The 25,011-nt window shown below is 37.7% G+C and overlaps 1 protein-coding gene across 3 annotated transcripts in view; it reads left to right on the top strand.

Moving 5' to 3' along the window:
* The first annotated feature begins 1,806 nt into the window (after positions 1 to 1,806).
* The window catches only part of tbl1xr1a (TBL1X/Y related 1a), a 61,496-nt gene continuing 38,291 nt past the window's right edge, over positions 1,807 to 25,011 (top strand). For all 3 annotated transcript variants that reach the window (XM_053237959.1, XM_034308739.2, XM_026919670.3), the window contains exon 1: positions 1,807 to 2,140. The gene's annotated coding sequence lies outside the window, so the exon portion shown is untranslated. The remainder of the gene's footprint in view (positions 2,141 to 25,011) is intronic.

Raw genomic sequence — 25,011 nt, 5'->3', positions numbered from 1 at the left:
ATATTCCACTTTTTTATAGTTTTAAACAGGTTGGAATATTTATTCAGATGTTGTCTGATTTGAGATTTGACATGAACTGTTCCCCTGAGGAAAAAAAACCCGATCTTTTTCCCTATGTGACGTGATTGCAGCATTAGTCTCTTTAATCTTTTTTTCCTTTTAGCTGTATTACACTGCTGAGCTATTATCTTATTATGGATATGTTTTTTTCTGCTGATGTATTGTCTCTGTATTGGATGCATTGATTTTAACTGTAGTTGACCCGCTGTACTGTGGTGGCTGGTTTAGGGATGTGGATTTTAAGGTTTACAGTTTAAGTTTTCAAGGAACACAGATAAACCAACAAAAAAACAAAGAATACTGGCAAATCAAGTCATTCACATCAAAATAATTTTTAAAAAGTGTATGATTGAGGAATGAAACATGATGGATATACTGTAAGAGGAAATACTTAAGGACAGGGTGGTGTGATGTGAAACAGAGGGCTGTTACCAATCCTGATGTTGATTGATCCTGATGTAAACCACAGCAATTTGCCAACACTGATGTTTTTTTTTTTTTTTTTATTACAGAAAGATATGATACTTTTTTTATCCATTTGTACTGTAGTTACATTGTAAGTTGTGGAACATCCATGAAAGAAGTTTTAACAAAATGCAGCTTGTTACTGAGAAACCCCAAAGCGCAATGTCCTCAGACTTTCCCTCAGTGTAAAACCTAATAGAACAGCTGACACTGGAGACTCCTTCCATAAATGTTAAATAAACATCTCCTTACAAAATGCCTCACAATATCAGCAATGACAGTTTTTCTTTGTTAAACAACACATTTTTAAAAATCTTTTAATAACATTTTATTATATGTTTTGATTATGTGGAGCACTCCCACAACAAACATTTATTTTTTTATTATTATTTTTCTATAACAGCATGTCCTGAAGTATTTTACTCCGCTTAAACCACAGCAATTTATTATTTTTATTTATTATTGAGTGACCTGTGCTTTTTAACCATTTATAGTTACATTTAATGTTGTGGAACATCCATTAGACAAGTTAGCTAGACAAGTTGTGTTACGTTATGGCAGTAATAAACAGTCGTTCCCTCAACAGCCTTGTTTTTTTCTCGCTCTTGAAGTTACTGAGACAAAAAAAGTGAGAAACTGGAAAGTGTAAAGTCGTCTGTTTTGATGTCTTTCCTGTGGAGTACAACTTACTGACTGTTACAAAGTGCTGACACTGGAGACTCCTTCCATAAATGTTATATAAACAGAAAACTATTTTTTATTTTTCTTTGTTAAATAACAAAATAAATAAACAAATTTTATTAAACAATTTGTTTAATTTGTTGTTAATTTATTATTAGGCTTAGAATATGTAGCATTTTTGTCATATAAATTTGTGTGAATGAGTCGTACTATAGAAGTGAAAACACATTAATATAAACTTGTGATTTGAATTACAGCTGGAATTATTGTCAGAGCTGCTGTTATAGAAAATTAATCTAATTTAAATTTCAGATTTGAAAATTCAGCAGTGTTGTGGTATAATATTTACTTATTAAAAACAAGCTTTAAAACGTATACATATTAGTCTAAATATTAATATCATACAAAGGCAAATTCATGTATTGGATTTTATACAAAAAAAACAAAACAAAACAAAACAAAGATAGATACATTCGCCTTGTAGAGTAAAGAGTGATGAAAGCGCATGTGTGTGTGCGTGTGTGTGTGCGTGTGTGTGTGTTGATGTGTGTGTTTGAGCTTCAGTTTGAACAAAGCTGCAGCGCCAGCCGCCCAGGCCTCTCACCATTTTCGCCTGGAAAGTCACCGCTTCTGTGTTTGAGTGTCTGAAGCCGTTGGCTGGTCCTGAACCGTTTGGCTTTCTCCACTAGCAAACAGCCCCACAAATGCACCTCATTCGCTCTTAAATATGTATTTTTAAAACGTTTAACCCACGTCTACGCCACTGTAAACCGACCCGGACGCTTATTTGGGAATTTAACTCGCGACTCGCCGCCTCAGAGCGGGCTTATAACGCTTTGTTGCCGCTCTGTTTTAAAAAATAGCCGAGGAGGAGGAAATTCCACACAGGCAGCACAGCACAGAAGGCTCCCCTTGTGTCGCCCGGGATATTAAAGTAAGTGTGTATTTCTGCAGTTTATTGATTCTATTGTTCCGATAGTGTGTGTAGAACGCTGAAAAACAAGCGAGGTGTAATTATAATGGCGTATGGGCTTTATTTTACCCCGCAAAAGGGTATTTCTTGGTTAGCTTATATGACTGGGTGGGGGATGGGCTCTCTCTCTCTCTCTCTCTCTCTGTGTGTGTGTGTGTGTGTATGCGCGCGCGCGCCACACTGTGCGTGGTTGTGAATGTGTGTGTGCGTGTGTATGTATGTGTGTGTGTGTGTGTATGTGTGTGTGTGTGTATATGCGCGCGAGAGAGAGCCTGTTTGCGTGCGCGTGTATGTAAATATAGTATATCACGAGACATTAACTAGTATTTCAAATTTTAACGGACGTTGTAACATTTAAAAAAAAAAAAAAAGCAACACATTCATTATATCGACTTGTTTGGATCTTTTAATTGAATAATCATTCCTATTTTTTGTTTTTAACGCTTTCTGTTTATTTTTGAACAGTTTTACTACATAGCTGGATATTAAACAAGCTAGCTAGTTAGCCTGAACAGTTCTCTAAGGCTGAATGTCTAAAGAGGTCACCACACACTAAAGTTTTTTAGTACTAATACATATTATTTTTATTCCATAAAGTGTGTTTTTGTGGTGAATTATGAATATGTCACATTGTTTAATGAAAAATATTTGCATTTCCACATGACAGAAATGAAGCTGTGAACTATTTGGAGTGTGTGTGTGTGTGTGTGTGTGTGTGGAAGGGGGGATGGGAGACCAACTCAGAGTCAAAGCTAAACCACTGACAGGAGTATTATGAGAGGTTAACCCACACACACACACACACATACACACGCACAGCCTTTTTTTTTTTTTTTTTTTTTTTTTTTAAATCATGAAAGTCATTTTCTGAAATGCTTTGTAGTTTCCTTGTACATTTCTGACCCCATTTCTGTGTTTGCTTAGTACTTTGGGTATGAAGAGCTAATCTGTGGGGGTGGGGAACTGAAATGAGCCTGTTTTGTCACTGGCTTTTTTCTCTCCTCAAATGTAGTTTCTCAAACTAGGTGCCTTTTCTCAAATCTGGTGCACCAAGAAGAATTACCCTGAAAGGTCACCGAATCCTGCGCTGCCACTGAGATTATATCTCCTCTTTTCATAACACACTTTGAACTTTACACTTTAAAATGTAACACACAACCGGATGAGAGAGAATGATAGTGATCCCAGGTCGCGAATCATCGCTGCAGCATTTCAGATCCTTCTGTAGGGTTTTGTTTTAATTTGCCTTGCTCTGTTCCCTAGGACAGAGTGGCACAGTTATGTAACCAGTGCTTGACAGATTGATGCAAGACATGGAGGATGGGACGGTGGCTTTTTTCCCCTCTCCGCAGACAGACAGTGCTCTAGTGGACTTGACTTTTTTTTTTTTTCATGCTGATGAGCTTGTTTTGCTGACTTTCCAGTGTTATTAGGTTGACCTGGTTCTCGAAGACCTCAAGGTTGCAGTGCAGAGATAAGGCGGAAAAATGGTTGCTCACAGTTTCACAATGTGTGAAAGGCTGCGTTTTCTGGAGCTAAACCTAGAAGTCATCATGTAGTTTTTAAGCTGGCTCAGATAATGTTAACTCAGGTTTTTTTTTGGTTATTTTATTTATTAAATTTGACTTGGAAGGAACACTCTGCAAAAAATGTTCACATTGCCCAGATCTTATATGTTGGTCTCCTAGTACACTGGTTCACAAAGTGTGGTCTGGGGACCCCAGGGGTCCGTGAAGCATAGCCAGAATGTCCGAGATTTAAAAAAAAAAAAAATTGTTAGTGGTACAGTACAAAGCAGTACATAATCACAACCCACTTTATTAAAGTTGTTATATTTAGGGGTCCAAGCACCAAAGTCAACTCAGTCCTAATGTGTTATAATGGCCGAAAATTCAGGAATGGAAAGATCTATGGCTCCAAAAAATATTATTTGAAATATCTTGAATTAAATCCATACTGACGGGGTTCGTGGAATTGATTTTGCACTTAAAGGAGTCACTGGCTGCAAAAAGTTTGAGAACCACTGTCCTAGTAGGCATTAATAATAAAAAAAAAAATTAGGGTTAAATTACTACAAATTCTTTTTTACAGATGTGTCTTTGCACATTCTTGTAATAAATATATAACAGAAACCAAATTGACAAATTGTTGTTCTTTCTTAGAAAGATAGTTTTGATGACTTTTCTATAAAATCTCTTACGTTGTCAGTATTTTTTGTGGTGTTGTTATAAGCTGAAAGTGGCTGCAAGGTGAGGTGGCACTCTGAGCCCCCCAAAATATTCTAACTAGCGTGGGAGTGTGCAGCGCTGCTTAGCCAAAAACAGATAGCTGTTTGGTCAGCAACGGCATGTTTTTCTGTGTTTGATAGCCGTTGTGTATGATAAAGTTACAAACATGCTGGAAGTGGCAGCAGAGACAGCAATGTAACATGTTTACAACAGGAGCAGATTACACACCCGAGGGGTTTCCAAAGCAGTTGCGGAGGTTGCTGTAGTGTGATTTAGGAGGAGTCTAGAAAGAAGAGGTTGTCTTTAAAAAAAAAAAAAAAAAAAAAAAAAAAAAAAAAAATCTATATTCTGAAACATACATAATGTCTAACTTTGAAACTGTGACACTGTAGACAGCCCAAGTTCCCTGGCAAAATGAAATATTTTATTGAAATTAACAGACTGACAAATATTTAACAAATTTAGCGCTAGTGTTCCTGACTTAACTAATTTGCATAAACATTAGTGCCCTAATTAAAATTGCATGGGATTCCTACAGTTTTGAGAGGCTTCATTTTTAATATTTGTGATATCCATTTCAAATTCATTTCAAATATATCAGACAGAACCTGAAAGGAAGTGTTTTATGGTGAGATAGTCCAGCCGTCCTCAACTCCCATTGATATTCCTCACATCGCTTCGCTTCCCATTGGCATAAGGTCAAACTCTTCTCAACTTTATAGCATCTGCGGCTCTCTTATTTCACTTCGCCAATGGTCAATGTGTCTCCCGTCACTCGTTGTCACCGGCTCTGGTTGAAAATGATGAATATGTTGGTGCATCATGTTGCTGCAGGTTTGAATGCAGGGTTATAGTATAACCGTTATCTCTTAGTTGCTTTGGGTTAAGGAGGGGGCAGTGTGGTAAATGTACCAATATCAGTTACATCATAATACATCAGCAGTGCAAGGTATTTGGTTAGGAAAACTGTTAACCGGTTTTGCATTGGTCTTTAGGAGCTGAAATGCAGTTTTTTTGCTAGACAGCTGTGAATTAAATGGTCTTGTAGCATGTCTGTACTAGTACAACATAAAAATAATGATGGTACATCATCACGGTGGATTACTGTCACACCCCAACTGGGTGTTGTATTATTAAGATTTGTTTTAAATATCTGTTATAGCACTTTCACACCTATTGATCCGGTTGCTGAGTATGTGAAATATGATACTTTTTGTTTATTCTCTGTTTGGTTTGTTTTCTCACTGTGTGTAATTAAACAAACCAAACCCCCAAAAAATGTTGGCTGCAGTTCATCTATGGTGGAAAATGCAAGTGTAAAACCTCCTTCATTCATTGGTCAGGAATTCAATGACAGAAGAATGTAAAACTAAAATCATAAAAATTACCCAAGCACTGAGAGCACAGATAAATGACTGGATAATTATAGAAATGACTAGTTAAACATTTAGTGTATCGCATCCAGTGTTTTTCTGTTTTTGCTCATTGGTCTGAATCTCCAGAGCACATTGCATTTCCGCAGCACTTCAGCTCTGTCCTTTGGCTCAGTTTGAGCATCACAGCTCATTTTAGCAGCTCACATCAGCGGAAACATGTCGCACGCAACCCAAAACACACGCCATGTTTGGTTCACCTCATCCAGCTGGATGGATTTCACTGCAATCAGACCACTCTAGACGTGGAATTGGACCAAGACCACCTCGCTCAGATGGCCTCGGATCGGTTATTTTGGTCCGAACCTGAGTGCGAGTGCTGTGTTCACACCTGCACAAACAATCCGCATCAAAGAGGAAAACACACCAGGGTTTGATTCAACCAGGTTAAACACTGCATATGTAAAAACACCCTTAGATGTCCTTTTCCCTGCTGTAAGAGTTGATTTTCTCGTTTCCTTTTCTTCAGAAATCTGGGGTTACTTCTCATTCTTAATGATTGTCTTTCTGTGCAAGTATTGTCAGTGTCCCTAAAGGAGTTACTGGCCACCTCCTTGTTGTTGAAACACACATTTTGAAGGATGTGTTGTAAATTAGACGGTGCTGTTTAGCACCCTGGAATTATCAGCAACACTGTGGTGGCAAGGATAGTGAAAAAGAAAGTGCACTGAGACTTCTGCATTAAATGGCAGAAGTATGACTGGCGAAATGAGGGACTGCTGCTCTCCCATTAATTGCACAATCACAGATAGCAAGTTACAGTCCTTCCCAGAATTATTGGCACCATTCATAACTTGGTTCTAACCAAAAAAAATCATTCTCTGTAGAACTAACTTATTTTAAGTAAATGCAAACAGTTAGCATAACAGCTGAAAAATGTATATTTAAAAAAAAAAAAATTATATATTTGTGTATCTTAAGGTCACTGCATTGTAATGCTTCACAATTTGTTCACACACTACTTTCTGGCTTTAGCATATATAAAAAGGCATAACTTTTGAATTAAGCCCTATTTGGATATTTATAGTTGTAGATACACCTATTTGGTTTGTCTAAGGGATTTTAGTCTTGTCGGTCCCTTTTTTTTTTTTTTTAAAAAAAGAAAAAAAAGTCTTCTATAAAACGACCAGTTTAGATGACCCAAGATTTTTTTCTCCACCATGAAGTGCTCGCCCCTCCCACCAAAACCAAAATGAAATGAAACCAAGTCTCGTCAGAGTTTAAAATGCAGAACAATAAAATGTAGACAATGTCTCTAAAATGACTCGTCAGAGAATCGACACTTCTGAGGGTTGATGGTAAGTTCCTAGCACAGGTAACAGCTAAAGACATGTTATGGATATGTGATTTACTAATGTTCAAAGCTCAGCTTGTGAGCTAGTCCTACAACAATCACTTATACTAAAGGTCAAATCAGTCAGTGTGTATGCAAATCAGGTAGGGAATTTTTTTTATTGTGAACCATGCAGACACCCCCAGCTCTGATTTATACAGAGACCACGTATCCTGTGAAAACTGATCATACTCATTACTGTAATCGGTACTAGTAATAGTGCTTTTCACAGTTATTCGAAATGAAACAGACTTTTTTTTAAAAATAATTGCTGCCCAAAAAATACGGCCTGCTTTAGCTATGTGATTTCCAAATTTCTGAAGTGTCGTTTTTATCAGCCATGTTTGATTGAGTGTGCAGTACTTTTTATTTTTTTAGCACAGCTTGCTTTATAGAATTAAAAATTAATTTGCGCACCCAATTGCCGTACATGCAGATTTTATTTTCCTGATTTACCACACACTGAAAGATGCTGAAAATCTTATCCTTGCTTGTAGTGCTTTTAAAGCTGACACCTTTTCGTCACACATGCACTGATAATGTTCAAATTCTCTGGTTTCAAACGATATTTTCTCGGTATGCACACATTCATGTTTGCCCTGAAATTCCTGTTGTAGGAGATATGATGTATAACAAATTCCACACTCTAGATTTGGCGGAATTTACGTTTCAGACATTTAAGCTTGTTTATCGGCCTTTCTCAAGTAGCGCCGCATTCTCGGAGTCTGCTCATAAATGATTCATCGTGTGAACTTTACTATGCCGTTCTTTTGATGAGACATTTTGGTGTTGATGGCAGCCGTTCGGTTGTTATAGAAATTTCTGCTATTTTCTTTGTCGAGCAGGCTTTTTAAAACCGTCCTCATCAGAATATACTTCCTGATGATTTCCCAGGAATTGCTATTACCCCGGCAATCTTCCCGTGATTTTTGGCTCTGGCTTCCTGGTTAATTATTGTTGAATTCTGTGTAAAGTGTATTTGTGCAAGAGACACTCAAAGCAAATTTATGTATATGTAAGCAGAAAATGTTGCACTGTATCTAGATATCACAACGGGTGATCGTGTGTACAGTGTGTGTGATTGTTTGATTAATTATGTGCAGCGTTAATGGAAATATCGTGGGTTTTTTCCCTTTTTAATATCTTGCTTGTTTAATATTTGAAGTGGTTTCTAAGCTTCCTGATTGTTGTGTTATTCCACAGTGCAAACATTATCTCGTATTATCTTAGCTTATAAATACTTTTGCATGTACTGTATATTTGTTAGTGAAGATGAATGTTTAAGGGAGTCAGAGGTACTGGTGTCTTGCGTTTTGTTTGTCAGTCTTGCTCTCTAGCTGCTCTGGCGTCCTCCTGCTACAGCAGGCTACAGTACAGAAGTACTGGAAGTTCATAACATAGATTAATCAAAGTGGACTGATTGACAGTCAGTTGACGTAAGGCCTTATGGAAATAGTGTTTGCATGGCTTTAGCAAACAAAATTATGTAATTGCAGAGAAACCAAGGATGTTTCACAGAGGCTTTGTCCGCCGTGTCACACACCCAGCAGCTGGACAAACTCCGTAGACGGTCACGAAACGTGACAAAGCCTTTGACTGGAGTAGTCATATATGACAACCAAAAGGAAACGGCAACGTGTATGCGAGCTTATAAGCTTGCAAAGGTCATTTCGTCGTCTTAGACTGGGTGAATGAACCTTTGTAAGTCCTGTGAAAGCTGTGCCCCATATATATGAGCTTCTTCAGTCTAAATTTGGATTAAAAACTACAAATCCACAGTCAGATCCTGCTGTTCCCCAATCCACAGAGGGTACAGTGATCACTTGTGATTTGTGGAAGCAAGCTGTTGGAAGAAGTTGCTGTTTGTGAAAATACAGCACTAAAGTAGTATGTTTTGTTGTATTTTCATCATTATCAGATTTAAATTAAAACAATGTTATTTCCGTGCTCTACATTTTTGAAATAACAAAATGGCTCATAATAAATGCTTTTATGCTATAGCCTGGACTTTATTTTCCTCTCTCATATGTGATCACTTGTATGTGAGGAATTTATTTAAGCTACCTGCTGCCTTTGCTAATATATTTGTAGCCAAGGTCAAAGAGTAGTTTTGTGATTTGTAATATTTTTGGTAAGCTGCTGTTACTTTGCTTATTTCTGGGGTAAGTAAAATGTAAATATGATCACGGGTAATTAAACTCTTATGCTGCTCTAGTTTTCTATCCTTTTTCCTGGCCAAAAATGAGCAATTATCATCTTTTCAGGGATTAGTGATTATATATTAATCATCACTGATTATATTACTCTATCGCTCAGACCTGTGTTGTGGTATTTTCACTATTTGTAAAGAGTAGAATTTCCTTTGTGTTGCTGAATTGCTACACAAATCACTAGAGGTGATTTAAAGAAAAGAAATTCAAAATGTAAATTTTTTTTTTTTTTTTTTTAGGCCATGTGGTAACCTAGGAAAACCCTTATTGAAATTTTGACCTATATCTTGAAATTGAACTTGAACACCGTTGTGGTGGGGGGAAAAAACCCAAGAACACCAATTTGCCTTGTTGTTTTTAAGCAAGATATGCTAACACTTTCACTGTGATATGGGTTTTGGCGTAATAAACTTTGCTACCATGTAGTTGATGCTTTAAATGCAAAGTTCTCTTATAGTCACTTTCACAGACAAGGTGCTAGTGCCTAATCTGGAACCGTTCTGTTCTTTTGTACTATCAAATAGCTGGGTTTTTTTTGGCTGGCAAAATCGGTTCAATTCCAGCTCTGGTCTGAGGTTTTGGGAATGCATCAGTCTTGCACCAAGACCTTTTTTGTTATGCCAAGACGTGACATCACACAGTGACCATGCAAAAATTTAGGCTGTCTTCAATTCCTTTCTGAGCTTCGTACTTTATTTCATGGCTTCCACTCAGCCAGTGTTCTGGGGCCGGATTCTTGCAGTACACACGAGTTATAATCACTTCAGCCATCCGATTTGTCAGCGGAAACCATAACGACCACCATGAGTCGTAAACTCCAGCAAGGTATGTGTTGCGCACATTTGAATAGTCCTGGAATGAATTCTGATAAACATTTTATACAAAAAAAAAAAAACCTGTCTTTCTAAATGTTTGATTGGTTGAAATTGTTGTTTTTGCCTGGTCAGTAATTTGGCCAAATTAAAATGGGCCTTTGGGTTTAATGACTGCTCTGCCACCGATTCCTAGCAAGACACAAATTGTGAGCCAGCATTGTTAAATTTAGAGAAAAAAAATAAAAACAACAACAAAAAATGATCATCAAGGCGAGTGTCCTCACAGCCCACTAGCAGTGTGAGCTTTCCCAGGCGTCAAATTATCACTTCACCTCATCTGTCTCCTCTTGCAACGCACACAGTTCCTCTCACATTATCATTTCTTTTGGAAGTTTTATATTATTAACAAGTCTGATGCACAAAAAGTGGAACATGGAAAGACTCATTTTGCGGGTAGAACAGAATAAAGACATACTAGTCCTGTTATACAAATAGGAGGAAGACATTAGGTGGGTGCTACCTGATTGGACTACCCAGAATATTAATTTAACAGAATGTAAAATTGAGATGACAGGATAATTGTAAAAAATTAATAAAAATCCAATCAACTATGCACTGGGCCACATCACACCACCCTGTCATTGATCATCTTTCAATAACCAATAACCATCTTCCAACTTTTATACCATAGCACTTTACCAATGATTACAATTATTTATTAATTAAAAAAGTCTTGTCGTACTTGTTGTACAGGAATGCCTGAGGTTAATAAGACAAAAATGTAGCATGTCATGTGACTGAGAAGCTGCAACATCCTCCGTTGTGAAGCAATCATGTGCCAGAAAACTTACCTTTGACTGTTGAAGTGCTGACACTAGAGACTCTTTCCAAAAATGCTACGTAAACGAAAACCTCACCATATCAACAATTACACACATTTTGCATTGAGAGCATTAATACAAACCTAGCAGCTTGGAGTATTTCTAGCTGCTGTTACAGAAACTGAATCTACTCCTTCTGACCAATCAGAATTGCATGTTCGGTTTTGATGTATAAATTCCTGAGCTGGGTTTTTATGCAAACATGTTGCTCACATCCTCACCCAGATTCCAGGATGTCCCGTGCAGAACAACTAGTCAGAACCGACAAGGGACACGATGTCAGATCTACTGCTCCGGTCAATATTCAGATCAATATTTAACATGTAGTATTTAGTCCATCAGTGTGAAAAGCAAGATGCGTATTCTACAGAATTCACAGTTTCAGGAGCATATTGAGCACACTGTTAGGAGAGGAGTTGTGTTTGTGAATGTCCAGGGAGAACTGTGAATGATTGGAGTTAGATATTACAAAAAATATTGTAACATCATCTTCACCTTAACGTCCAAGACCCACAGCTGCTACCTTATTGGATCCGGCGGTTTCTAGATCTTTCTGTGATGAATCTATATTCAGATTATTAATATTCTGCCGTCGTTTACGGTAGGGGTGAGGGGTGTACTGGTATAAACGAGACACTGGTGGAAATGTAACTTTTCTAATGCCTTTCTTGCTGCAGCTGACAAGTTTGCGTATATTTTGTGACTTTAGTATTAAAAGGTTCTCTCTCATTCATTCTTAACCCAGATAGAAAAATATATAAGAATAATATAAATGTCAAGGTTATGATTTGGCTTAAAATGTTGTAAAACTTGTTTTTTGTTGGCCATAGTGTGGTTTTGGTTTTACTGACCATGAAGAGATGTGCTTTCGGCATTAAGTGTCATATAAATGATGATGGAAATAGTGCTTAGGTACAGGAAGTATAAACCCAGCATCATGTTGAAACAATGGTTATGCGTCTTTATTGTACTCCATCTTTTGATTGTTCACACTTTTTGTCTGTTGGTTTTCTCTGTCATTTATGAGTTTATAAAAGACTTCAGGAACTTGTTAGTCTTCAGCCTTCTCCAAGAGAATTTTGGAGCGTTATCAGACCAATGGCAGTAAACCTGCTGGTCTGTTGGTTGCTTCATCTTCTCACACAGACTAGCTGTAGTACTCTACGACTGGCAGCTCTTTACTGGTTACAGTGATAAAATTTCAGTGATCATCTATCAGGCATTGCACGTTGAGACCCCTGGGTGTATTTCATCTCTATTGTTCCCTACAATAATACAGGGACTCTTAGGTGTACTCTGGTTTACTGCAACGTGATAGGCAACGCTAATGAACAACACACAAAGCGCGGAGGCCGAGTTTCTCAGTAACTCAGAATTATCTTTCCACTTAATGGGATTTAGGTTTAGACAACTACAGAGCTGTCAGTCTTTACAAATTTTGTGTAGGAGATTTTTTACCTCATTTTTACCATCAGAGTACGCTGGTATGAGCGATCAGGCCAAAAATACGCTATTGAAAATGAATTTGAATCTGAAGTGATTGACAATTTTGTAGGTGTTTCGTACTCTCCGATATTAACTGGTGTCTCCTGGAAGCCCCGTCCCCTTCCCCATTTCACATTAGTAACCTTTTGAAAGGTGCTCTAGTTCTGATTCAGTTTTCCTGCTGAAAGATCCTCTGATGTGGCGCCTGCCCCCTTTATTTTTGGTCAAGGTCAGTGGAGAATGTTTTTAGTTCATTAATGAGAAATAAAAATATTAGGCAAGTTATGTAGTCAGTATCAGTTGACTGTCTATTAGGGGTGCCCCGAAATTTTGGCTGCCAAAAAAATTTTCTTTCGAAAATGTGGGAAATGAAACAGACTTTCGGTTTCTGGCCAAAAGATGAAAATGACTGAAATTTTTGACTGATAAAAGGTTAATGAAGTGTTAGATCTAGGATTTTATAAGTAATTTTAATGATAATTAGAAAGTGATTAGAAACACTGTTTGCTTTGCTCTCCTGCATCAGTATGCACTGACACATTCAAACAGTTCGAGCAGCAGATCAACAGTGAAAATCGTCAGCTGCATGGAAAAATGTCACGGTTTATATGACATTAGAAAAAGGACTGTATTACAAACTGGATTTGTAAAAGGACTGACTGGATCAACCATTGAAAGATTTAAAGTCATGATTCATGATTGACATATTTTCTCGTGACATATATTGTTCTTGAGACGTTTCGATGATCAGTAAATTAGCACCATATCAAGATTGTTTACTTTTACGCTCATCTTTGTCGGTTTCAAAAAAACAGACGGCAATCACAGTCCCCTCCGAAAGTATTGGAACAGCAAGGCCCATTCTGTTGTTTTTGCTATACACTGAAGACATTTGGGTTTGAGATCAAAAGATGAATATGAGATGACACATAAGAATTTCAGCTTTCATTTCTTGGTATTTACATCTAGATGTGTTAAACAACTTGGAACATGGCACGTTTTGTGCCAAACAACCCAATTTTTAGATAAGCAAAAGTATTGGAACAGACGGTCTTAAAGTATTGTACAGTCTAAATATTTGGTGGCATATCCCTTGCTTGCAGTGACTTCAGCAAGCTGGCCACCTACTGACGTCACTAAACTGTTGCATTCTTCTTTTGTGATGCTTTTCCAGGCTTGTACCGCGGCTTCTTTTAGTTGCTGTTAGTTTAGGAGGTTTCTCCTTTCAGTCTCCTCTTCAGGAAGTGAAATGCATGCACAATTGGGTTAAGGTCTGTTGATTGACTTGGCCAGTCTAAAACCTTCCACTTTTTCCACTGGTGAACTCCTTTGTTGTGTTCACAGTGTGTTTTGGGTCATTGTCTTAAAAAAAGTTGCTCCCAATTAGATGGGATGTAAATTTCTGCAGACTTCCGAACTCATTTTGCTGCTACCATCATGAGTTACATCATCACTAAAGATTCCAGAATGAAGGATTGCAAGTCCATGCCATAACACTACCTCCACTGTGCTTGACCAATGAGCTTGCATGTTTTGGCTCATGAGCTGGATCATGATCCTTTCTTTCTCCAAACTTTGGCCTTTCCATCACTTTGGTAGAGGTTCATCTTGGTTCCAGAACTTTTCTGGATCATCTCTGTATTTCTTTGTGAATTCATTTCAGGCCTTCAAATTCTTACTGCTGATGAATGGTTTGCATCTTGTGGTATGGCCTCTGTATTTCTGCTCTCGAAGTCTTCTTCAAACGGTGGATTGTGGTATTTCTATTCCTGCCCTGTGGAGGTTGTTGGTTTTTGGGTTTTTCTTTACAGCTCTCGGAATGTTTCTGTCATCAAGTGCTGTTGTTGCTTTTCTCCCATAGACAGCTCTCTGGTCTTCCTCTTGGTTTGTCCTTTTTTTAACAAATGCAGTCTTCACAAGTGAAACACAGGGCTCAAACCAAGAGTAGATATTCAGAGCTATTAATTGTGTAAACACTTAATCAATCTCTAGATGTAAATATCAGGAAATGAAAGTTGGAATTCTGATCCATCATCTCATATTCATCTTTTGATCTCAAACCCAAATCTCTCCAGTGTATACAAAAACAAAAGAATTGGCCTTGCCGGTCCAATACTTTTGGAGAGGACTGTAGTTAACTCAGCTGAGTCAGGATCGAGTGTGTTAACGGTGAAGCTCTGAACATGGGATCAAAATATGGCTAAAAAATTTAACATTTTTTAACAGCAGAAACAAGAGGTTTTAGTGAGTTTGTGCGATGATAACTATTTTTTTTGCTTAAATAACAGCACCATTTTTCTTTTAAATTACACAATTTCATTTAGTGTAAATAATTACATTCAAATTTTTTTCCAAACCTAATCCTATGCTAAGATGCTCTGCAGGTTTGAACTTAACTTTTCTCAACCTGGTAGCATATGGGTTAGTGTCAGAGCATAAACTGTGAAGGTCCCTAGGCTTGACTTCAGCTAATCCTCTAGATTTTGGTGAAACCCACTTTGCATTATGCTACTCTCTGGAACGGACACATAGCCTTTTGCTTACCATTTTGACTAAATGTCAGACTGGTTGATGGTATTTTTTTTGATTAGTAAGTTATCGGTAGGTTTGAGGCTGGCTAGTTTTAATTCCAGGCTTTCATTAGTTCTTCAGTTCTGTCCATTGTGTTCAAGTAATATCACAAAATGACTGTCAGTGTCACTGGTTTTTATATATAATTTTTCTTAAAAAAATAATAATAAATCTTTCAGACTTAAATCACAGCATAAGAGTGTGAATCTTGCAGAAGAATTTTTGGTGCTTTGTTTCTCTTTATTTTACTCACTCGTTCATATCCATTTCTTCAAGGACTAACAAAGCTCAGCAGTTCCCCTCCTCCACACCACTGCGCATGCAACCTCCTGTGCTGTGTGTGACTTGGAGGTCAAGTTCACTGAGGAGAAACACAGCTGTGCTGAGCACCGTCATTAACAGAGGGCCACTATTATTTTTCCAAGCTCAGTGGTTTAGCAAAGGCAGATCTTTTGAGAATACTTTGTTTCATTAGGAGACAGTTACAAAGACAATAGCTGGAAGGTTTGTAATGAATTTTGGATTTTATTTCATAGTACAGCCATCAGCATCGTATTGGTTTAACATCCATCTGCGCTGAATTGGCTTATCGCAAGGTTGACTGGGCGGCGTGTCTCAAGAATGGCTGGAGAGAAAAAGGAGAGTGAGGATCCAAGAAAATGCGAAAGGTCAACTGATCTGCTTAGTATTATAGAGATTGTGTCTGTAATTAAAGTTATTAGATAACAGTGTTGGACAATCAACATAAGGAATCTTCTTAGCTAGCCCACTGGGAAAGTGAACGCTCAGTGTGCTGCCAAGTCATATATTTTTCTTGCTCAGAAAGCAAGTAATAACGTATACCAACCTAGCTAGGCACGTGCATCAATACAGACTAGGAGGAATGAGTATATTATTGTTTTCCTCTTCTAAAAACATCTTTAATGTAGCACATCATGTTTGTGCTAATTTGACTCAGGAAGTTTTTCCCCCACAAATATATAAGTTTTAGCGTCCTCACATAGCTTATTAAAGATATGGCGAGTCTGGCTAGCGACTTTATATTCTCTCGCAGTGTTTGTTTTTGTATAGGATCACTGTGTTTTATTAAAAGTGTGTGTGTGTGTGTATCTTCTAAAATTATAAGTAATTACTGAATTAGTTACAGTCAACAGAGCATTTGTATTTGCAGCCCACAGTACGACTAAGGACATTTGCGCTGGCAGGAAGTGAGTGTGGCAGGAACTTCACAGTTTACTCCTGAGCTTTGGAAGCTTGTTAACACGTTCTTTTGCTGCAAGCTAACTTTATTTATTTATTTATTTATTTATTTTTGGTAAGAAAAATGAACACATGAGGCAAGTGAGGAGATGGGGCGTGAAGAACACTTGTCAGGTGATGACAAGGTTTTCTAAGTGAGACAAACTCAAGTCCTGCTTTACACCAGCTATGCTTGGAAACTGACATGAGCCTCGCTTAATGCGAGTGTGTGGGTTTCAGTATTCAGTCACTTTTATAATAAGTGTTGTATGGTTAAAATATACCACAGTGCTGTTGAATTCTCGAATCTGTCAGAAGGTGTTGATTAATTTTTCTAGAACCGCAGCTGTGACAGTAGTTCCAGATGCAAGGCAAATCACAGGTTTCTATTCATGCACTCCAAGGACGTTTGAGTTTTCCATTGCAGGGAGAGTCTACAGGACAGAGGATTTTGCACTTTGCAGTTTCTCAGAAACAAGACAAGCTGCATCTTTTGTCATATAAACCTCAAGAGTGAGGAACTGAGAGGCTGGTGAGGTAAAGACTGTTTATAGCTGCTGACACATAAGTGTTAACAGGAATGAACTTGTTTTTCGGACGTTCCACAGCATTAAATGTAACTATAAACGGATAAAAAGTGTCATGTGTTATCCTTAAAAATGTGTTAACAACAAAATTGGTAAAAGTAAGGAGTAAAACACTTTGTGTGTGCTGTTATAGGAAAATAATCAGCAACGGTGTGGTCTGTAGCACTCTGAAATAGACGGGATGCTTATTTAAGGCCTGAAGTTAAGGTTGAACTAAAAAAACTAAATATCTGGTTTTAAATCAGTATGAACAGACATGGTGTGATGCTATGTGCAGTCCTTCTGAGCATGATGGCGTCTGGGATTCTGTTGAAATCTAAACCTAGTAATCTTGTTTGCCGTTATACTACAGCGCAAGTACCATAGACGGACGTCCCATGTCCTCTCGTACCTCTAAGCCTGAGTGCATAAAGACTACGTGAAGTGCACTAAAGTTATGTTTGCTTATATGTAAGGTTAGAGGTAGCTGGTTATATTCAGAACCTCACACTTCATAACAAGTGCTAACATGAGTTTTATAACGACAAGCACAAGATGTATTATTTTAATAAGCGCAAAATAATGCACATAATATGTAAGCTACGATAAAAGGTTCTTGGTATTAGTTATTTTATTTATTGTAAAATGGAAAAAAACCCCAAAACAAATATATTAGTACATGCCAATAAAGGTCATAGAGCTCAAAATGGTTGTAGCTAGAGTAATTTTTTTAAACTTTGCTTTAATTTATAACTACTCACTCTACAAAGTAGTCACAACTACAGGTGGGCGATACGACAAAATATCGTATCATATGGTTCTTGAAGACATATGAAGACAATTTCCCAGCAATACGGTAGTTATTTTTTCATATTTAAAATAACATTTTTGTTTATAAAGAAGTGAAAAAATATTTAACACTGAAAAGAAAATTCTTCCTTTTTTTTTCGAAACATTTTTACAATTTTTAAAAATTAATTACGAAACTTTGATATCAGATCAGCTGCTTCTTGTCAGTTTGCAATTTACTTAATTTAATAAAAAATTGTAAAATAAAAAATGGTATCCACAATATTTCAGAAAAGTGTATTGTGACATAATTTATCAGTGATTTATCATTATATGTCCCAGCCCTAGTGACAAACTTCTTACCCTACATTGTATGTGTGCGACACAGAGCAATGATTTCAGCAACAGAGCAACAAGCGACAAATTAGATTCATTAGATATGAAAAAGTAAAGTGACATATCCAAATGACTGGCTCGAATGAGTCCTATGGCACTTATGGTCCAATGTTTCTTTAGTTCCCCATTCACAACTTTAGTTCCTACCACCAGTTTCATTTACTGTTTGAAACACAAAAATGGAAGAAAAACTTACAGCTGTGGTTTCATCATTTTCTGCCATATACGACCTCTCGTTAAATGTGTATAGAGACATTAAGAAGAAAATAAAGCGTGGATGGAAGTAGCAGAGATGGTTGGTGCCTCCTGTGAGTGTAGGTATTTAGTATGTAACATGTATGAGGCGGGGACCCAAAAATTCCTTGAATTCGAGTGTAGCGTGTGCACTCGACGTACTTGCAATCGCCCACTTGCCGTCTTACCATGTGGATATGTGTGGTATTTGTGTCGTGCATGTGAATTTGGCGATTTTTGTTCTTCAGTCCCCATGGCAGATGTTAAAGAGGAGAAATTCTTTGCTCTTTAACTGCTAATCAGCATTGAAGTTACAGTGAAGTGTTTAGGCGTCTAGCGGAAAGCACCAGGAAGAAAGCGTCTGGAGAAATGGTTCACCCAGAACTGGATCTTGCGCCACAACAGTGGACCCGCACACACTGCGTTGTCAACCAAGGAGTTTTAAACCAGAAACAATGTGGTTATTGCGTCACATCCGCTGTATTCACAAGATCTCGCTCCTTGTGACTTCTTTTTGTTTCCGAAATGAAAAAAATGAGACTGAGGGGGAAAAGATTCACCACCATGGAAGAAATCCAGAAAAAAAACGCAGGAGGCTCTAGACGTGATTAGAAAAGATGATTACAGGAAATGCTGTAAGTTTTATAAAACTATTTTTTTTTTTTTTTTTAAATAGACAATTCTGGGAATTTTTAGGTCCCCCCCTTATAAATCAGACAACCTATTTTCACACGGATTAGCGCATAATTTATGTTTAACTATTTAGCCTTAGAAACATTTACATTTTGCCTTTTCACATCGGAACTAAAAGCAAAACTGGACTCCCACAACAGTATCAGTCAAGTGACAACAGTATCAGTCATTACACACCCACAAGCCGCACAAGTGACTTTTTGCTTGCTAGTGTAAACAGTTAAGTGAGTTTGAAACTGATCCCATGGATTGGTCTTGTACTGTTTTTAGGAGATTTTGTTTTTCCCGTGGTTTGTGAACCCTCGTCCCTGGAGCTCACGCAGGACCAGTTTGATCCCTGATCAAGATTCCTGTGTTCGTAACACAGATGTATCAGAACATGTGATCTCATTTGACTTTTTGTTCAGGTTTTAGCACCACAGATTATCTGGACTTTGTTCATGAGTGGATCAACTGTCAGCCAAGTCTTTCGAGCTTCACTGTGCTCCTCTCTGTGTCCATCTCCCATTAGAATGTAACTTTCAAGAAGCCAGCGAAAGGGTATTATCCAAAGATATATCTTTAAGCCTTGTATTGTACTAAAAATGTTAAATAAAAAAAAATGCAATGTGCAGAAATATATTAATTGAGAATAACCTTAACGTGCAGCAGACGAGCTAATGCAGCCAGTGCCACATCATCAGCCACACGTGTTCAGGGAGAGTTAGGAATTAATTTGTGATGAGAATTGGAGATTTCAGACGAAGGCCTCACGAGCCACCCGATCCGGAGCTGGGGCCTGGATGACACTCGCATCAGTAATTTGTTGACATTGTGTGATGCAGCTGCTTTCACCCTGGAGAATTTCCCCAGAACATTACGCAGAGAACTAACTGATTTGCTGTCTACTCGTATCTCCACACACCCGTGCTTTCAGAATCAGATGGTAATGTGGAAACAGCCTTTACGGTACCATCGATAAGCGGTTTAAAGGCACAACAACACATTTGTTCAGACTTGTTCTACGTAGGTAAAGTGCATCTAATAAAGTGCCAGCATCTTGTTTATGCCTTTGGGTACAGATTTACCCCATTTATTACATCAAAAATCTGTGTGTGTGTGTGTGTGTGTGTGTGTGTGTGTGTGTGTGTGTGTGTGTGTGTGTGTGTGTGTGTGTGTGTGTGTCCAGTTCTCTGGATTTATTTCACAACTATGAGTCATTGTTACTGAAACAACCAGAATGGAGAGTTGAGGGGATTCCACCCACTTCGTTGTACTGTTATAATAAAGTGGCTAAATCCAATTCTGTCAAATAAATGACTGATTCTCGAAAACTATCCAAAATATTTGTTTTTACCCCCGGGTTTAGACATACAGGAACATGAATGCACTTTTCTTGCATTCATACAATCTTACACTGCCACAACGTCCAGTTTAGTTGACGCTGATTACATTACCAGACCTTTTAAACCTTAACGCATTTTGTGTAGAAGCTCTGCAATTTAACATTGGAGTAACCTGCTATGATTTATTGCTTAAATGTATGCTAAAAGAGCAGTTTTCTTCTCCTCAGTAAAACAGGAGATGAGCCTGGAGTGATTGACAGGTGACTAGGTGTTTGGAACTTCCTTATATTAACCAACAGCGCCTGGAAGCCCTGTTTTGAGTTGAATAATATGAAATAACATGATCAATGTATGTACAGCTTTGCAAACATTAGATGAATATATAGCTAACATTAGTTAACTATATTTATTAGGGATGCTCCTGAAGATATCAACTGAAAATGCTCAAAAACAGCATGAAAGAGAAGAAAGAGCTGAGGTTTTAGGACCTACAAATTGAACACTTTACAAATAATGTTAATGGCGATGACCATTTGAAATTGATTAGGCATGCTGAGTATTTTTTGCTTTCCTGTGCTGGTCAGCAGCAAAGTGTAAAAGTGTCATCACTGTGGACATTAGACAACTGATTTTTTTTTAAAGGATTATATCTAAAAATGTACTGTTATGTTGTTTTTTTTTCTGTTTACTGCATATTACTACAGAATCACCTAAAGATCCACCATGCAGCTGAGTTTTTGTGATTGCCACTGCCATCAAGCAGTTCCTGACTGCACAGCTGACAATATCATTACACCTTTCCCTACTGTCCTTAAACCTGAAATGGTGGAAATGCTGGTTTTCCTGTCTCTTTGGACTATCTGTTCTGGGCAATTAATCTGTATCGTGCAAGTGTATTTAAGAGATAACTTTAATTTTTTTTTGTTTTGTTTTGATCAGCTGTGGTAAAAATGGGTTATTTTGTGTGCTGGCTGATAAATTTCTACCAGTGCTTTGTTTATCCTCACTACACCTCATCAAGAACGTTGGCACTGAGAAATTGTAGCTTTTCGATTGCGTGGTTGTTTTAGAAAAATGGAAATTCAAATAAATGGTTACAAACCATGATTTCTGATCCATTAGGCTTCACTGACTTCATGTGTACGGTTGCTTTAAAAAAAATATTTGAGATGCTCTGTAGCAAGTAGCCAATTCATACTGGACTTTTTTTTTTTTTTTAAACGTTATGTAACAGATGCACTTCCATTTTAACGAGAATCCACAGCAACTCTGTTAGACGTGAGAAAACATGAGCCCACACATCCTGCTGTCCTCTATTTTTCACACTCACATCCGCACGTGAAGTATGAATGCCACTGAGATGTATTCCAGTCCCACACTTCCACTTTTGTATGCTGGATCACAATCAACAGCTAGGTCATGATTTGTTAGACTGTTGTTGAATAGAAAAAAGTGTTCAAGATCCTGATTAACCAGAACATGCATATGATGTTTATTTGCGGTACCACTGTCTCATGTCACGCGTTTATTGAATGGTGTTTGTAATTATAGCTGCTCCAACTTCGGCTGTCCCCATCCCCCGTGTTTCATTGATACTGTTGTGAAAATAAAGCGTGCTGTTGCGTTGGTATTGTATATTGAACGGGTATGGTCTGGACAGACAGTCGCCATGAGCCACACACACGACGAGGACGTGACGATTAAGCAGCACATCTGTTGTGAATTCACACTGCTTTATTCTACACATAAAAACACAAAGAGGACAGTGTATCTGTATGTAAGATCATTTCCCGCAGAGGGATGATATATTAATCACCATTACGATATTCAGCATACACTCACTATATTGCCACTGTAGTCTTGGCTCTCTTTTCATTTCCATATACGTGCAGAGATGTGTGCTGCTTTCTGACGGGAAATTAACTTTTGAACACTGTGACTCATCCAGCTTTACAAGATAGGCACTTCAAAACTAGTTCACAGCATCACTGCAAGCATTTAGGAGATCTGCTTAAACCACCCTACCAGAGATTCTTACTTGATTCTGACTTGCTTTGGAAGTGGTAAGATGGAGCTTGTCATTTTCAGCCTCTGTGCATTCGAGCTATAAAGTAGGGAAAGAAAAAGAAGTGATGCCTTCATGTTTGTCATTTGTTAGCAAAACAACTAGCCAGCTAACTGTACTTCATGATGTATATTTACCTCCTCAGAACAGCAAACTGTATAGTAAATGTTATAGATTCAACAAGCAAATATTTACATACATACAGTATAACTTGTTTAAAGATTAGAGGTGCTACGTTGTTGTCTGTTCATGCTATGAGCAGCCATGTTGATTTGATGTCACTTTCTAAACTCAGAGTTAAGGAGACCATCAAGAGTTTGCAAGTAAGAATTCTGAGTTGAGTTCCTTAGTGTTTTTTTTTTTTTCTTTTTCTTTTTCTTTTCTTTCTTTCTCTCTAGTTGGAGATCTGAAATTACGAGTTACAATTTTTAGTCAAAAGCAGCGCGAGCCTTCAGTGGAAACATGCAATGTTGGCCTGTGTAGCTAACAGTGAAATCTAGCATGCACTTTGTCTTTTGGCTTATTTTAAAAATATTACTTTAAAGAAAAATTATTTTTGATATAAATGCAAAACTTCAGTGTAAAACCGGTCAGTTGTGTGAGAGAATTGCTGAGAGAATTCTCTCCTCATAATGACGGGTGATCATTTTCATTTAAAACATTATGGGCAGTTTAAATCGTGACAGTAATGGAAAACTGTGGTGTGGGGTTATTTATTTAATTTATTTATTACATTTTTTTTTTTTTTTTGCAAAATAAAGGTCTGTTGCTATGGTTACAGCATTGGGCTAGTTTATATCTGTGTAAACAAGCAGTGCCATTCACTACTAAGTATAATTTTCAGAGAAACTGCATATTGTGAATTCTCACTTCTCTAGTGGGAGTGCTGCTGTTCTGATTATTTGCTGCTGTTTTAGAAAAGCAATTCTGACGTCAGTGTTGCTACACTAACCAGAAGAAATTCTATTTTCAGCTATGACCAGTAATAGTCGGTGGAAAGAAAGCTTGTGCGTGGCTTGTAGCACAAAACCATAAACTAAGCCAGTGTGTTTCCTGCATAGGTTTGCTTTCATAGCCCTGTTGAAATAGTATTATTTTCTCAGTGTGGCATCTTACAAAATTCATCTCCTCGCTGCTAAAGCTCTTGCATCCAGATGGATATGATTACAGACAGCTTTGTAGCAGGATTCTTTGTTCTACAAACCTGGACGTTTGCATCCCTCAAGATTATAGCATCAGATTATTTGGTTGTGAGTTTATTTATAGATCTTGTGGCATATGTAAATATACATTGTAAAAAAAAAAAAAAAAATGTGTGTGTGTGTTATGTGTTCATGCCGCCGTCACAGGGCAGTGTAACACACTTGGGGGAAAAGCGCTATCTACCCTCTTCCGCATACATGAGCTCACAGACACCCATGGTTGGCCCATGCTGCTGTGGGAGAGAAAGCGTACCATTCCCCACCCTGAGAGCACGGCCTGTTTTGCTCTATTGGACTCCTGGCCATGGATGGCTGGAGCATCGTTGGGATTCAAACTCGCAATCTCTGGATGATACGGCAAATGTTTTTCTGTTGGGCCACTAACAAACACATTTTATAAAAACAAAAACTGTTTTTTAAATAAGAAATAACACACAAAGTAATTTGGAAATGTTAATTCTAGGATGTTAATTCAGGAACTGATGGGAAATAATATTAGATTAATAATATTAGATGTGCTTTGGTGCAAACTAGGCTATGTTAACATTATCAGATTAAAGTGACACAAATATGATTTTTTTTTTTCAGGACTTTGTGGGGACAAAATCCAGTCTTTTTTTTTTAAATCACACCAGAGCCACTTTTGTATGTGCTTGTAGATTGGATACATATCCGATAAGAAGTCATGCAGTGTGAATGAGAACGCTCAGATCGCAATTCATGTGTCCCCGCCCCCCCCTTTAACAGTGGAGAACAGCAACAGCAGTGACTGTTCGGTGGAATAATGGGAAATTGGTGATTTTGGGAATTGATTTAAACAAAGTGAAAGAAACTTACCAAAACTGAGTAGCGTTTGAAAAAGTTGCCCAAGAAATTGACGTGGGCATGCGAGGTGTTTCTGGGGCACCGATACTTTCACATTACAGACAAATATGGGTCACTTGTGGTTATGAATATGGACTGTTAGGATAGACAGGTGTGATCTGAGCACAAAACAATTGTGCAGACAAGTGTGTAATGTGCAGCCACTTCGCCATGAAATTCTGTTGGCCTGTTTGATGTGTGTGTGAGTTGCTATTCTTGCTTAGCAGGTTTCTGTATACACTATGCTTTCTTGTACGATGCAATGCCACATCAGATGGATGCCGGTATCGCAGGATAATACCACTGATAAAAACACTAATGGTGCCAAATATCTTCATTACCAACAACAATGTTTTTATTTTTTTCCTCCAAGTTTTTAAAAATCCTGAAATACATCTGAATTTCTAATCCACACTCTGTAGCCTCCATTACTCTATTGGCATGCCATAGATTTCATTTAATTAACACGTGTATGTGTATGCCTCTAACCCAACACACACACA

The sequence above is a fragment of the Pangasianodon hypophthalmus genome, chromosome 11, assembly GCF_027358585.1.
Source record: "Pangasianodon hypophthalmus isolate fPanHyp1 chromosome 11, fPanHyp1.pri, whole genome shotgun sequence".
Taxonomy (NCBI): Eukaryota; Metazoa; Chordata; class Actinopteri; order Siluriformes; family Pangasiidae; genus Pangasianodon; species Pangasianodon hypophthalmus.
The sequence above is the reverse complement of the archived record's forward strand: the minus strand, read 5'-3'. Positions and strand labels throughout refer to the sequence as shown.